The sequence below is a fragment of the Anolis carolinensis genome, chromosome 1 (genome assembly GCF_035594765.1).
Source record: "Anolis carolinensis isolate JA03-04 chromosome 1, rAnoCar3.1.pri, whole genome shotgun sequence".
NCBI classification, from domain to species: Eukaryota; Metazoa; Chordata; class Lepidosauria; order Squamata; family Dactyloidae; genus Anolis; species Anolis carolinensis.
In genome coordinates this window covers 218,242,284-218,256,012 of record NC_085841.1, presented here as the reverse complement: position 1 = coordinate 218,256,012, position 13,729 = coordinate 218,242,284, and the positions used below count along the sequence as shown (strand labels likewise).

The window sequence follows — 13,729 nt, the reverse complement described above, 5'->3', positions numbered from 1 at the left end:
TGAATGGTAGGGCTTACTTGCACCTTTAGAAATTACATTACCATCTTTTTGGGTTTTCTCTCCCCATATCCCCTTTTTTTTAAAAATTGAACTGTATCAGTTTTAATAGTTCAATAAAGGCTTTGCTGAAAGTGAATGATGTGGAAATATATTAAGAAAAGAAAGGGAAATGATTTAAATGGGCAGAAGGAGGAAAGTCTTCCTAGCACAGAAAAGAACAAAGCAGGGGAGAGAAGAGAAAAGGGAAAGAAGGCAAAACTGTGCATAATAAGATGGGATATCAGAAATATTAGATAGCCTCTTCCTTACTTATGCTAATACAGATATTAGCAAGTAACCAATGCAAAGAGATATAAAACGTTCAGAAACGTAATTTTAATGCTTAAGAAGGAGAATATTTGCTACTATAGTCCCAAAGATATGGAAATTCCAGATGTGGTATAGATCAGTAACAGAAAAGAAGTGCTGTGGGAGAGAGACAGATCCAAGAAAAAGCTAAATCTGTCCTTCCGTAATTGCAATAAGCCACATTAATTATAGTTAAGACCGGATATGGTGTCTTTTCACACTATACAGTTATAGCACTATATATCCACTTTTACTGCAGTTGTTTCACCCTATGGGATCCTGGGATTTGTAGCTGAGGAAGACCTTTTCGCCTTCTTAGGGCGCTTCCAAGCAGGGCCCAAAATGCGGTCCATGTTGTATTTTTACCTGAAGCGTCCAAACGATGCCTCAGATAAAAGAGGATTAATTTGGGACAGCAATTAAAGTGGTATTAAACTAGATTAAGTCTACAATGCAGATGCACCCTTTGTGCCATAATTAGGTAATGTGAAATGGCCCAGAGTTTAGGCATAAATGCCATATTTATGTAAATATGAACTTTGTTTATGTTAAAACTTCTCCAGAAATCACATAGTTGCTAGACTGATTTAAAATGCAATAAATATAAAGGTAAAGGTTTCCCCTGACATTAAGTCTAGTTGTGTCCAACTCTGGGGGTTGGTGCTCATCTCCATTTCTAAGCTGAAGAGCTGGCGTTGTCTGTAGACACCTCCAAGATCATGTGGCCAGCATGACTGCATGGAGTGCCATTACCTTCCCGCAGAAGCAGTACCTATTGATCTACTCAAATTTGCATGTTTTTGAACTGCGAGGTTGGCAGAAGCTGGGGTTAATAGCGGGAGCTCACTCTGCTCCCTGGATTCGAACCGCCAACCTTTCGGTCAGCAAGTTCATCAGCTCAGCGGTTTAATCTGCTGAGCCACTGGGGGCTCCAATAAATATATAATGGTTATATTTGTCAGGGGAAAACCTTTACCTTTACCTTTTATTTCCATACTTTTTTATCTCTGATTCTTATTGTAATTTTATTTTATTTTTAAATTCAGAGGGATTATATTGGTAGGACTACCTTTTTAAAATCAAGAATAGGCTACAAAAAGTGTTGAAGGAAGAGTTAAAGAGGAGGGAAGAAAGAAGGCAGGAGTTCTTTATTCCTCTTAGTGACTCTACCCTAAACTGTGTTTATTCAGTTCAGATCACACACTCATTCTTCTGGAAGGCAATGCTGGTTGGCTTGGGTTTGTTCAGATGGAGGCAGAACACTTCTGCGTTTCCCTGATTACAAACATATTTTGCTTCTCCATGAAATATCCCTGAGTCTGTTGAGACCATCTCCTTGCCAAAGCTTTCTGGCATTCATGCGAAGATTTGAATCCAAAGCTTTAAAATTTTTTGGTGAGAAATGATGTAAAAAACAGTGTAAACAGGATAATGGTGTAGCAATAAGATTTTAAGTATAAGATTCATTTGAGATTGGAGAGGCTGTGTCATTTTTCTCCCTTTCCCGTGAGTCAGGGAGCTGAAATGTTTCTGGAGCATAAATGTGGTTTCACTCAACAACAATACCAATCTCTTTCGACATTTTGTGAACAGAAGAAGGGCAGCATATGGGTAAGGATGAGTCACGAACAAGGGGACAGAAAGTCATAATCACTGTGGCTTTGTTCAGAAGTGGCTGACCCTTGTGTCATTTCTCTCCTGTTTGTTTTGGCAGGATATGTGGCATCTAATCTCGTGGCAAAATCCTATTGGGTCTATTTTCAGTGTTGGGAAATGGTTTTCTAGTCCTATCATTTTCAATTTCAGATTCATCCTTCTGCGCTGTACAAGTTCAACATCCCTTATTCGAAATCTGAAATTGTCCTGTGAGGGTCTGAAATAATGACATTTTTGCTTTCTGTTGTATCAGTGTATGCAAAATTTGATGTGGCCCCATTCCAAAAATTATGGAGCTGTGGTGGCTCAATGGGTTAAATCCTTGTGGCGGCTGAACTGCTGACCTAAAGGTTGGGTTGCTGACCTGAAGGTTGCCAGTTTGAATCCATGAGATTGGGTGAGCTCCCGTCTATCAGCTCTAGCTTGCGAGGACATGAGATAAGCCTCCCAACTAACACATCGGGTAATGTCTATGTAGACTGCCAATTCTCTCACACCAGAATCAACTTGCAGTATGTTCTCGAATCGCTTCTGACATGATAAAAAAATGCCCCAATTATTAAAATTATTAAAAATACCTTCACACTAAATGGATAGGAAAAATAAATGAAATCTGTGTTTACACTTTTGTCCATTTCCAAGGACATTATTCCTTCCATTATTCACTTACATGCAAATGCAAGTAATCCAAAATCTGGGGAGGAAATGAAATCCCAAACCCTTTTGGTCCCAAGTACTTTGGATAAAGGATATTGAGCTTATAATAGCTTTTAAGTCTAAGTAGAAATATTATTCTACACAAAGAGAATTTCTCAGGACAAAAACAGCACAAAAATGTATGTAGGAGGAGATTGTTGCTTTTGATTCATTACCGAGAAAGGCTGATGAGATCAGACTTCCTTTCTCTTAAGAGAAGAAGGAACGGTGTATAGTGGAGAATTAAAAATGATCAAGGACTTATCCACTAACTATTTGATAATGAAGAGGAAAGAGAAAATGGAAGACATACTCCCCTGTAACAAAAACATCACATTTCCTGTTCTTTACTATGTGATATAATTGAACTGTATATACACAACAATTAGGAAGGACATTCCAGTGGTACTCTGTGAGATAAAATAGTACTTCATTTAATAGGACTGTCATGCCATTTCCTATTATGGAAATGCTTTGGAAAAGCATAAAGAAAAATACATCAAAGAGTGTTGCTTATAGTGGTGGTGATGATGGAAATATTCTTGTTGCTATTACTGATAGTAGGACAATGGTATTAAAGAGACAGCCCTCTCATTTTTAAAACTATCTATTTTGCTTCATATTCTAAATCAAATATTTCCATACTGCCCTTTCTTTGTTGCACCTCAGAAATTAATAAGTTGAAAAAGTAATGTGTGTAAAGTGTTGTAAAGTGTGGCTAGCAAAGTAGAACTATGATTGTAATACCAAAAGTAACAGAAAGACTGTGTTAGTTACAAAAATGAAAAGACTAATTGCTGACACTTCTAAAATCAAGCTATGAGAATATCAGAAGGCATCCCTTAAGTTTATACCCATATCCCCCAAAGAGAAATCTAGAGGAAGAAAATGTTCAAATTCTCAAAATGTTGTTATAGCCATGATTTCCCTAACAGGAAACGTCCAATGTCTATGGAGTTTTTGTACGGCCAGGCAGCCAATAGTGATATATGGATGGATGCTCAATGGCCAGTTGGCTTTTCTAACTTCCTGGAATATAGGTCATGTCACCCTGCTTGGAAAGCTTCAGGAAAACAATATTGCTATATAGACAGTCACGTACAGCAATATTGTATGTCCAGTCATGTAAAAAAATATTGCTATACAGACAGTCATGTGAAGGAGCCCCCGGTGGCACAGTGGGTTAAACTCTGGTGTCAGCAGGACTGATGACTTGAAGGTTGTGTTGCAGACCTGAAGTTTGCTCTTTGAATCCCACTCGAGGAGAGCGTGGATGAGCTCCTTCTATCAGCTCCAGCTCCATGAGACATGAGAGAAGCCTCCCACAAGGATGATAAAACTAAAAACATCAAACATCCAGTCATCCCCTGGGCAACGTCCTTGCAGACAGCCAATTCATTCACACCAGAAGTAACTTACAGTTTCTTAAGTCACTCATGACACTAACAAAAGTCTTGTAAAAGGGGGAAATCCCTGCATACTAGCAAACTGGAACAGGTTGGCAAGGTTGGTTAAAATGTTCCTGAGAACAATCTGATTTTTCATAGTACAGTAGAGTCTCACTTATCCAAGCCTCGCTTATCCAAGCCTCTGGATAATCCAAGCCATTTTTGTAGTCAATGTTTTCAATATATCGTAATATTTTGATGCTAAATTTGTAAATACAGTAATTACAACATAACATTACTGCGTATTGAACTGCTTTTTCTGTCAAATTTGTTGTAAAATATAATGTTTTGGTGCTTAATTTGTAAAATCATAACCTAATTTGATGTTTAATAGGCTTTTCCTTAATCCCTCCTTATTGTCCAAGATATTCGCTTATCCAAGCTTCTGCCGGCCCGTTTAGCTTGGATAAGTGAGACTCTACTGTATTTACAGAATCAGCAGTCATAAGTTTTGTGCTGCCTGTGTGCTTTTGCGCCATATTTTGAGGTAGATTCATTTCTGCTTCCATTTTCTTCCTTCTTTTGAAACACTGGGTAGAAATACAAAATTGCTGTGAGGAGTGCCTTGGGGCTTTATCACACGAGGCTGATAAAATGCGATTATAGCAGAAGGAAAATATAGTTTTGATAGACATGACATTATATCCCTCCTGTAGTTGCATTGCGCTTGAATTGTGATGGAGTGTCTCTTTCCTTTGATGGAAAAACCCTTCAATGAATCAAATATCCCTGTTTCCTGCCATTCTTCCTTGCATTATCATTTCCTTCCACTGTATTGCTAATATTGCAAAGCAGAAGAAGGTCTTACAAGAATGACAAAACTGTGACTACACAATTGTGGCAAAATAGGGGGACAGAAAAAAAGCATAGTGTGCATGTGTTTGGATACAACAGACATGTGTAGGAAGCAAAGCTGTGCCGAAGACTGCTTGCAGAAATTCAAATCAACAGAGTGCTCACAGAGAAAGATATGGAAGTGACTGTTCCAATAATAGTATGTTTTCATTTGCTTAAACAACATGATTACAACAGAACAACAGGGTCATGTGATAAAGCCCTTAGTAAACTTGTCTTTAAGTCAGGGCTAAGGTAAGGACAACTCGCATGCTTCATACAGCGAGGGTTGCCATATTCCAGCCTCTCAAATCTAAGGACATTATTTCATTTATTACAATTACATATCTTAACATACATGGTAATTGTGCACATTTAGCATTTTAATAGTTAGACTACATTTCAACCTTGATGCCATTTTTATAATAATTGCTTTTTTGTGAAAATTAGCATGGAGTCATGTTTAAAGTACTTGACTTGGAGAAAAGTGACCAAAGTTCAAAATCCTGCTTGGTCATGGAATTTACTATATGATAATGGCTTTTAGCAAATCTACCTTATGGTATTGTTGTGAGGATTTATAGCAAGACAGCCACCATATCAAGTGTCCCATCAAGGTGCCCATCTTATAACATTCGAAAGATACAAAGGTATTTGAACTACTGTATGACATAAAATTAGGAAGCCAAAGGTTTTCAGATGGGATGCATGTTCTTTCTCTACTCTTTATGCTCTCGTGCAGTGGTTCCCAACCTTTTTTTGACCAGGGACCACTTTGACTAGGGACCACTTTGACCAGGGACCACTTCCCAACTTTAGTACTAAAAGAGTTACAAATCAGTTTGTGATCAACTTTAGATACAGTTTGGTTATTTGGGGTGCTGATTCAGAAAACTGCATTGGATAGACCACATTAGCTCTAGTTTCTGATACAGAACATATGCCATCCAATAGTCACCATCTGCTCACCCACAGAAAACCATATTTAATCATCTAAAGCTGATTTTCCCTGCATGTCTCACGGGCCGCGGTCCACAGGTTGGGAACCACTGCTCTAGTGTGATCTTGCCCTAAGGAACTCCCCTCCCTTTTGGCCTTCAGAAGGAAAGTGAAGACCTGTCTCTGGGATCAAGCTTTTGGATAACTGTGCAGTGCAATAATGGATGCCTAATATGTATAATGACCTCGGAATGACTTTAGACCACAATTTTTGAATGGCGTGATTTTCAACTGTTTGTAATGTTTTAAATTTGTATGTTTTAAATTTTTTAAATATTTAATATTTGAAGTTTTAATTTGATATGTGTTTTGGGGCATCAAATTGTGCCATGTGTCAGCCACCTTGAGTCCCCTTCAGGGTGAGAAAGGCGGGGTATAAATAGGGCAAAAAAATAAATAAGTTTGGCAGTGATGACATTTTGCCATGCACAGGGATATCTATTCCCATAAAACCACTATAGTATTATTTGCTATCAGTGCTTTTTGTTTCCTGATGGCAAAAAGTACAAATCCATGTAAATATCACAAGAAGCCCTTGGGAATAACTGCTATTTGATTCACAGGGAAAAATGCAAGGAAAATAAAGAAGACAAACTTACAAACCATGCTAACTCTTGCATTTTGCTTCACTTAAAAGTAAAGGTAAAGGTTTCTTCTGACGTTAAGTCCAGTTGTGACCGACTCTGGGGGTTGGTGGGAGCTCATCTCCATTTCTAAGCTGAAGAGCTGACGCTGTCCGTAAACACCTCCAAGGTCATGTGGCCGGCATGACTGCATGGAGCGCCGTTACCTTCCCGCCGCAGCGGTACCCATTGATCTACTCATATTTGCAAGTTTTCGTACTGCTAGGTTGGCAGGAGCTGGGGCTAACAGCGGGTGCTCATTCCGCTCCTGGAATTTGAACCTGGGACCTTTTGGTCCGCAAGTTCAGCAGCTCAGTGCTTTAACACACTGTGCCACCAGGGGCACTTATTTTCCATATAATCCAGAATATCAAGGCAAATAATCCACATTACCTGCTTTGAACTGGATGATCTAAGGACACTTCCACATAGTACCTATAATTTGGGAGAGGACGGGTTTAAAAGGGAGATGGCCAAATGACGTTTGTGCTAAATGAACACTCAATCACAGCAACAGAGGGAAAACCTGTTTAAAAAAAGTCCTCCTTTATCCCGATTCCAGGTGAAAAAAGCGGATTTTCCCATGGCTGTGTGGTCCTGCAGTTATATAAAGTTCGGGATTTCCCTCTTTACCCCTGTTGAGACTGTTTCTGATCAGCTGTTCAGACTTCCATGGAGACACAGCTGATTTCCAGCTGGTTTCATGAGAGGAGAAGCAAAGAGACATTAGAGTCTCTGAAAGTGTTTGTTTTAGATTTTATAATATTAAAGAAGCAATTGTGAAAAAGGGACATCAGGTGATATTTTTAAAAAAATAATGAGCTGATGTGTATATGCACACATAGGAAGCTTTCCATATTTGTATTAGGATATTCACATATGCGCATATAAGCATCAGCATATAATTGAGTGATTATTTTAAAAATACGGCAGATGTCTCCTTGTCCACCCTCCATTTTATCCCAAGGCACAGAAGGCTGTGAGAACGGTGGGGGAAGAAAGCAGGTCTGTATGGGGAACTGCTGTGAGGTCCCGGGATTTGTTTATCCCACATATTAATCCCGTGTTTTAACATTGTCTGGAAATGCCTTGAGTCTACACTGCCATATAATCCAATTCAAAGCAGATAATATGGATTTTATACAGCTGTATACAAGGGCCCAGAGTTACAAATGCCAACTCTAGGCATAACACTTTTCTTATTAGCTTCATATACACATATTCAGAGGCATATTTGTTTCTCAAACAATCGGATTGATTGTTAACTGCCCATTTTGTCTCATACCTCCTCTTCAAAGGGTTAAGAGACTTACTCTTTGAAAATGTGAGCTTTGAATCTAGACCAACACTGATAAAATCCAGCTGAAGTGTAGTATGGCAAACTAACTCCAGCTACTCCTTGTGGACTTCCAACTCCCAGAACCCCATATTTAAAAAAAAAACGGATGAGAAATAATTTTAAAAGTCCAGGCATGGAGCATAATGGAGGCCTTGAAATAATGCAGACCCTCCAGTTTTTGGGAAATTGGCCAACCAGCAAGTAAAAAAAGTGCCTTTGAAATTTTTCTCATTACATGGAAGGAGTGGAGTGATCTTGACAAGTCCTCCAAAGCTTTGTGTGCAATCATCATACAGCCGTGGAAGACTTGGCAGGATTTTCTTGCTATTAAGCTGCTGCTATTCCGGTGGCAATGGAGGGTTCTTCTAAGATCTGAGGTTTCTGCTTACTAAAAAAAAGCAATCCCCCCATGACCAAGTGAAAAAGGCCTTTCCTCACAGACAAGAATTGACAGGTTTTTGAAAAGATAATAATCTGGCAGTGATAGTGAGAACCAGATCATTTTATTGCTGTATGCATAGTTGCTGTTATTAATATTGATTAATCCGACTAGTTAAAATGACTGAAAGTGGTTAAAGAAACTTCAGATGAAAACCAGTTTGAGTGATAACAATCACTACTATCACAACAAGGTGAATATGCCTCGTCCAGAAATCTAAAGTTCAAAGTGCTCCAAAATAATCCAAAACTCCAAATTGTTTATTTGGGTAGCTAGGCTAATGACACCTTTGCTTTTTGATGGTTTGATGTACACAAAATGATTAAATGTATTGCATTTAGATTACCTTCTGGCTATGTGTCTAAAGTATATGTGAAACATAAATTAATTTCATGTTTAGACTTGAGTCCCATTTCCAAGATATCTCATTATGTACATACATGCATTATTGAAAAACTGAAAAAGTCAACATTCAAAACACTTCTAGTCCCAAATGTTTCAGATAGGGAAGACTCAACTTGTAATAATAATAACAGATTTTAAAAATAAAGTGTAGCTCTTTGACTTTACCACAGTTGCCTATCTATGCAATTGTGAATCACATCACTAGTAGACATATACCATCTTGTGGGATCTCCATGGGACTTTCCTTTTAGTACAGTGGTTCTCAACCTGTGAGTCCCCAGGTGTTTTGGCCTACAACTCCCAGAAATCTCAGCCAGTTTACCAGCTGTTAGGATTTCTGGGAGTTGAAGGCCAAAACATCTGGGGACCCACTGGTTAAGGTCCACTGTTTTAGTAGAACCTTGAGGCCCACTTCATGGAGCCAAGTGGGGAAAAAATGAGTAGCAGACTGTTTCTGTACAGATGTGTCTAGGATTTTGAGCTGACAAAATTTCCACACTAATCACTCCTGATTTGCCCAGGAAGTGTTCTTCTTTGACAATGTAATTTAAGAGAGAAGAGACTTTCATCTAATTATGTTGGGAAAATGGCACCAGACGGAGGAAGACAGCAGAAGAAAAGGAGGTACAGTAGAGTCTCGCTTATCCAACCTTCGCTCATCCAACTTTCTGTATTATGCAACACAGTCTGCCTTCATAGGACTGAATTTTTTACGGATTTAACTTCCGGCAATGTTGTTACTGTAAGTTCATTTTATGCAATTCTATCTTTATTTGTAGTCAATTTTTTAGTAGGCAATGTTTTTGTAACCCATGTTTTCACTACATTGGAGCCGGGCTGTGGCGCAGGCTGGCGAGCAGCCTGCTGCAATAAATCACTCTAACCATGAGGTCATGAGTTCGAGGCCAGCCCGTGGTGGGGTGAGCACCCGTCAATTAAAAATAAAAAACAGCCCCTGCTCGTTGCTGACCTAGCAACCCGAAAGATAGTTGCATCTATCAAGTAGGAAATAAGGTACCACTTATAAAAAAGTGGGGAGGCAAGTTTAACTAATTTACGACATTGGAATGAGGAAGTGCCGTCACAGTGGATGATGAAGCAGCTGCTCCCCCCTGTGGCCAGAATTGAACATCCCCTCAGGAGAAGGTTAAATTGCCTCTGTGTCTGTCTGTCTCGGTTCGATGTGTTTATGGGCATTGAATGTTTGCCCTATATGTATATAATGTGATCCGCCCTGAGTCCCCTTCGGGGTGAGAAGGGCGGAATATAAATACTGTAAAAAAAATTGTGATGTTTTGGTGCTAAATTCGTAAATACAGTAATTACTGCATAACATTACCATGTATTGAACCATGTATTGAACTGCTTTTTCTGTCAATTTGTGGTAAAACATGATGTTTTCGTGCTCAGTTTGTAAAATCATGACATAATTTGACATTTAACAGGCTTTTCCTTAATCCCTCCTTATTAGCTAACATTTTCAGTTATCTAACATTCTGCCGGTCCGTTTATGTTGGATAAGCAAGACTCTACTGTAGATTGATTCAGATTGGAAATGACTGAACGAATAAAGAAGAAGAAGACACTGTCAAATAATCCAGTTCAAAGTAGGTAATCTGGATGTTATATGGCAGTGTAGAAGGTGCCTGAGTTTGGAAGACTCAGGATTGTTAATAACCGGGGCTCTTGTAGTTCTCTCATCCATAGGGTTCCTGTAACTCAAAGTCATCTTGAAGGCAAATATTAACATCAACAATTGTTGAGCGGCTGTCAGAAATTAGCTACTGGAATAGAAAGAACAGCAACGGTGAGACCAAATTATGGCATCTCTCAACCTTTTTGGAAGAAACTGTTAAGCAGTCTTGTTTAAAAGTGCTTGTGCTGAAACATCTAATAGAATTCATGGCAGAACGGCCCATAATATATGCTAGGATTCTTATTTGTTGGTGTGTTTTTAAGAACAAGAAGCTAATTTCTGCAGAAATAAAAATGGAAAGAACAATTTCATCTTGGGCATATATGTATTATTAACACTTTTCAAGATAGTACATAGAAGTCATTAAAATAACTATTAGATTAAAATACGAATACAACAATAAACAATAAAGGAGTTCAACAAGCAATCAGCAAATGCTTGCATCAACATGTTTTCATCAGAGATTGAAACAGCATCAAGGTGAGGGCCATAAAAGAAGAGTGTGTGGGGGAAAGATGTCCCTCTGTAATCCCTTGGGTTCAGTCTGCATTTCTGACCAAACAGGCAGACTGGTATAAGAGATGCATTCCCATGGACAGCCTGATTCTTTGAGCAAAGGTAAAACGTACTCACGGTGCGTGACTTTATTTGACAAATAAAATTCCCATGGGCAGCCACCAGAAGTGTCCATGCATCGTGGGATGACCTCCATGGGACTCTATTTTTCCAGGACCTGAAAAAGGAGAGAAGACACGAAGACTGTTTGATAAGGTCCCCAGAGAATAATCCTACCATAGCTGTTTTAGGGTAGCTTCAGGATGTTGTTCACACATTCTTTCTAAAAGCAGGTTCTCAAACTCTGGAAGTAAATGGAGACAGAAGCAGGTGCAATTTCTGCTGTGTAGCAGATCATAACATCCACAGTCTTCACAGACACACCAAAGCTGAGGGTGGATCTACATTGCCCTTATAATCCAGTTTCTGAATCCATATTATCTGCTTTGAACTGGATTATACAAGTCTATACTGCCAGTTCAATGCAGATAATCTGGATTCAGAAACTGGATTATAAGGGCAATGTAGATGGGGCCTGAGTCCTAACTAAGGGTGGATTTTTCTGTTGATGTTTCCTTGATTTTTTCCCCATTTCATGACAACATAGAGCTTCCAGATCCAGCATTTCAGGGATGATGTCTGCTTTGCTTGCCCATCCTAACAGCAGCCAGGAAATCCTTTGAATAAATAAACAGAGAAATAAATATGTAGAAATCTTTTAAAAAGACATGTATTTATTTTTTTCCTCCTGCTGCAAACACCTGGAATAATCAAATCCTCAATTGTTACCTGTTATGTTTTTTTAAACTGGATACCATCAATGCTTTTAATAATAATAATAATAATAATAATAATAATAATAATAATAATAATAATAATAATAATAATAAGCAGAGGCATAACACAGTTGCTCAGATGATTCATTGGAACTTGTGCCACAAATACCATCTGCCTGTGACAAAGAACTGGTGGGATCACAAGCCGGAAAAAGTTACAGAGAATGAACATGTCAAGCTACTCTGAGATGTCAGAATTCAAACAGACAGAGTGTTGGAACACAATACTCCTGACCTCACAATCATGTTAAAAAACAAAGTATGGATTGTTGATGTTGCAATCCCAGGTGACAGCAGGTTTGAGGAGAAACAACTAGGAAAAGCTGGCATGATATGGGGATTTAAAGATCGAATTGCAAAGACTGTGGCACAAGCCAGTCAAGGTGGTTCCAGTGGTGATCGGCACACTGGGTGCAGTGCCTAAAGACCTTGGCCTGCACTTAAACACAATCGGCGCTGACAAAATTACCATCTGCCAGTTGCACGCATTATTCGCCAATACATCAAACAGTCCTAGACACTTGGGAAGTGTCCGACGTGTGATCCAATACAACAGCCAGCAGAGTATCTGCTGTGGACTCATCTTGTTGTGTTTCAGATAATAATAGTAGTAGTAGTGGTGGTGGTGGTGGTGGTGGTGGTAAATTTTTATTTGTATCCCGCTTTTCTCTTTAAGCAGGACCCCAAGTGGCTCACAACATTATGTAAAAACAAGACAAGACAACATACATATGTAAAACAAAACCTATAAAAACAATTTACAATAAAAATAAATAAACATAATTTAAAACATTTATCTAACCCAGTGAGTATAGGCAACTCAACAGACAGATGATAAACTTAGCACAACTCAATACAAGTTAGCCTTCCTGTCATTACAGCTAAGTATCTTCATTAAAGGCTTGCGCGAACAGGAAGGTCTTTAGCTGTTTTTTAAAAGATGTCAGGGAGGTGGCTGTTTTAACATTCTTGGGTAGGAAGTTCCAAGGAGTTGGGGTGGCCAAATGCATTTGTGATGAGAGGAGGGCCTCGCTAGAAGATCTTAACATTCGGGCAAGTTAGTATGAGGAGATGTGGTCAGATAGGTAAGTAGGACCTGAACCTTTTAGGGCTTTAAAAGTCAAACTAGCACTTTGAATCAGGCCCAGAAAGGAACTGGTACCCAGTGCAGTTACTTTAGCAGGGAGGTAGTATGCTTGCGGGGTCCAGCACCTGTCAAAAGTTTTTAACATTTGCTCTGAGCAAAAAATAATGGTCTATTGAGTCTCTAGTAATAATTTCGAATCATGGCACACTCTCAAGGTATGAACCTGCCTCCTGGAGCAATGTCATTCCATTTGGAACAGATGGAGAAACAGCATCGCAGAGGAAGTGTCCATCAACCCATTTTACAGGGCTTATCCTTTGTATGTTTTCATAGAATCATAGAATCATAGAGTTGGAAGAGACCTCACAGGCCATCCAGTCTAACCCCCTGCAAGAAGCAGGAAAATCTCATTCAAAGCACCCCCGGCAGATGGCCATCCAGCCTCTGCTCAAAAGCCGCCAAAGAAGGAGCCTCCACCACAGTCCGGGGTAGAGAGTTCCACTGCCGAACAGCTCTCACAGTGAGGAAGTTCTTCCTGATGTTCAGGTGGAATCTACTTTCCTGTAGTTTGAAGCCATTGTTCCGCATCCTAGTCTCCAGGGCAGCAGAAAACAAGCTTGCTCCCTATGACTTCCCCTCACATATTTGTACATGGCTATCATGTCTCCTCTCAGCCTTCTCTTCTGCAGGCTAAATATACCCAACTCTTTAAGCCGCTCCTCATGGGGTTTGTTCTCCAGACCATTGATCATTTTAGTTGCCCTCCTC

General features: G+C 39.3%; 1 long non-coding RNA gene across 1 annotated transcript in view; it reads right to left on the bottom strand.

Annotated features, from left to right (window-relative positions):
* The window catches only part of LOC134294390 (uncharacterized), a 115,728-nt gene that overhangs the window by 23,934 nt on the left and 78,065 nt on the right, over positions 1-13,729 (bottom strand). Inside the window, exon 2 of the long non-coding RNA XR_010001312.1 lies at positions 11,117-11,216. This is a non-coding gene — a long non-coding RNA (uncharacterized LOC134294390). The remainder of the gene's footprint in view (positions 1-11,116; positions 11,217-13,729) is intronic.